Here is a 2708-nt window from a genome sequence, read left to right as displayed (position 1 = left end):
AAACATAATAACGACCTCCATGTTTTTTGGGAACATTTTTCTTCCAGAGAACATGGCTAATAAGAATTGGGAAACAACGGAGACTGTTATTTTAAATAATCTTTCAGGGTACAAATACAAACTGGGCGCTGAGATGGCAAGGGGGAGCTGGAAACTAAATGGCAAAGGCGATCGTTCTTTCAGTCTCTACTCGTTTCCGCCGCTAACCGCAGACACTCCCCCACGAACTGGGAAATGACAGAAATCTTCGAGAGTCAACTCTTTCTCATTGATTTGCTTTTAAGCAAAGACTAAAAGATAACGGAAACGTTTGCCTCACAGGCTATTGAATAATACAATCTGACTTTGGTAAACAAAATAAATTGAATCACGTATCTACACGCTTGGTTTATCAACCCCACTTAGATAACAGACACGGTTATTTTTGTCTCGTCGGCATTGCAAAGGGTACAAAATAGAGATTAACATTAATGACAAAGGGATATCTGTAAAGCAGCGACTAACAATAAAGTTTTGGACTAATTGGAAAAGAGGAATCTGGGAATCGGGGATAATAATGTTGAGAGGATCCTCCAAGTGCTGATCGTTAGGTTAGTGAATGATTTCGATGAATATGCGACACCGACGCATCAGCGTCAAGATTAGATAGGGAGGGAGGTTGCTACGAAGTTTAGCTTATATTTAATTCTCTAATAAACGTGGTAACCGATTCATGACTTCACGGGTTGCTAGTGTATCTTCATTGTTAACTTGATTAATCCGGCATTGGCCATTCGTCACTGATGTCCATCTTCAACCACCGTGGGCAAAGAAACCCCTTATCAAAAACGAGCTAAATCCAAGAAGAAACTAAGATACATTAACTATATATTGATTTGTATTGACTGAGGCTACATGACAATTGCCATCACACAGAGCGGAAATTAATTTAAGTGTTCACTAAAGCGCACAGCGATCATTGACCATGAAACGGTGAACTGAGGTTGAGGGTGCACTGGCCTTATCAATCATCTGTATTCATATGTTAAGTAGGTTGAGAGATATGTGCATAGGTGCAGAATGGGGTCTTTGTTCTCAGATATTTTAATTGCTTTTTTAATTACAGAAACCTAAAATGGTATTTCGTAATTGGAACTCTTTGGTGCCAATTCTTTGCAGCCATAATGGTGAGGAAAACCAACCAATGAGACCAAGATGATCAAGATGCCCCTTTTCTTCAGTCTTGGTTAACGAAACCATTTAACTAAACACAAAATACTTTTTATCATAGGAAGTGGTGATAGGAACTCCTGCTCCGGCACAAGACAAAGTTCATACACAAACAAGTATCCTCGGTTGGCCTCTCAACCGTTCATTCTTACCGAATGATCTCGAAAGTTATTTTATTGTTTGTTCTCGCGAAATATCGTGTCATTGACTGCATTCCAATCAGTGAAAAATTTTTAAGTAAGTAGGGTTATCCTCAACACCAAACATCTATGCAGACGACACATGTACGTGCCCATCACTGGAGATTAATTAAATTGCTTTTGGTGCTGCGGGTAGGAGCTATCTGATTGTGTGAGCGGTTGACCAATGAACGAAGTAGTCAATTTCGCACACTGTCTTTTACAATTACAAAGTATTACGCAAGCGTACTTAACTACAGTATGGTCGCAAAAACGTACTCCTATTTTTCTTATTGAAAGCAAGAATCTGGCTACATTTAGAAATTTGAATTAGGGAGTGAAAGGTGGCATAATTTGTGGATTGGCGGAATCACATAATTATGCAAAATGTGAAGTTGAACTTCAGCCTCGTAGCTGAAGGAACTACCGACGTGAAATAAAGTGACTACCTTTTTTTTAAAAAGACTGAAAAATATTTTTTTAAGCTGGAGAAGTCTTTGGAGAAAGGTTATTTACTGGTAAGCTCAGAATGACTAATTTTAAGTTTTTTTTTTCTTCCAGAACTGCCATACGGATTGATAAAAAAGGGTATTTAAATTGCACGGTCGTTTACAGATGTTTCAGGGTATCTTTTTTAAAACTCAGTTGTTAGAAGGTCAAAGTCAAAGCGACATTTGGGATAAAATAGAAACCAACGAGACAGTCCTGAACGCTCGCTTTGAATTCCATCAACCTAAATCACTGGACCACGAATTAGCCTTTTTGGAGGTTAACTATCAATAGAGTTATGACTTAGAGTTAGAGTTAACGACTGCCAAAATCCTGAATTCAAGATTTTGGACTTCAAAAATCTTGAATTCAGGATTTTGGCAGTCCAAAATCTTGAATTCAAGATTTTGGAAGTCCAAAATCTTGAATTCCAAAATCTTCAATTCAGGATTTTGGCAGTCCAAAATCATGAATTCAGGATGTTGGAAACTTAACTCTAACTCTACGACATAACTCTATGAAAATAACTCTAAGAATAGCTGTCACCTCCTTTTTGCAGTCGTCAACGAAGACCGAGAGAATAGGTTTTTATCCGATACACATGATCACCTCCTCATCGCGTGAATTTTGCCGCAATCATAGTTGATTATATATGTGGCCAGAGGTGTTATCGGCTGATCGGCGATGCAAAGCTTAATCACGTTACGAAATCTTCCCCAGCACCAAATATGAGTGCTTTAATTGCGCATGTCCAAGTATTATCACTTGCACTGGCCTTAAAGATCTGCCATGGAAAGCAAAGAAAAATAAACCCTAACACGTTGTTTTCCT

The 2708-nt window shown here is 38.4% G+C and overlaps 1 long non-coding RNA gene across 1 annotated transcript; it reads left to right on the top strand.

Annotated features, from left to right (window-relative positions):
- The first annotated feature begins 538 nt into the window (after positions 1-538).
- On the top strand, positions 539-1749 carry LOC138023592 (uncharacterized). The gene is made up of 3 exons (XR_011126716.1): positions 539-590; positions 1106-1166; positions 1271-1749. It is a non-coding gene; the product is annotated as an uncharacterized lncRNA (long non-coding RNA).
- Positions 1750-2708: the final 959 nt, after the last annotated feature.

Source organism: Montipora capricornis, chromosome 11, assembly GCF_036669925.1.
Source record: "Montipora capricornis isolate CH-2021 chromosome 11, ASM3666992v2, whole genome shotgun sequence".
Classification (NCBI taxonomy): domain Eukaryota; kingdom Metazoa; phylum Cnidaria; class Anthozoa; order Scleractinia; family Acroporidae; genus Montipora; species Montipora capricornis.
Note: the sequence above shows the minus strand (reverse complement) of the source record. Positions and strands in the feature narration are given on the sequence as shown.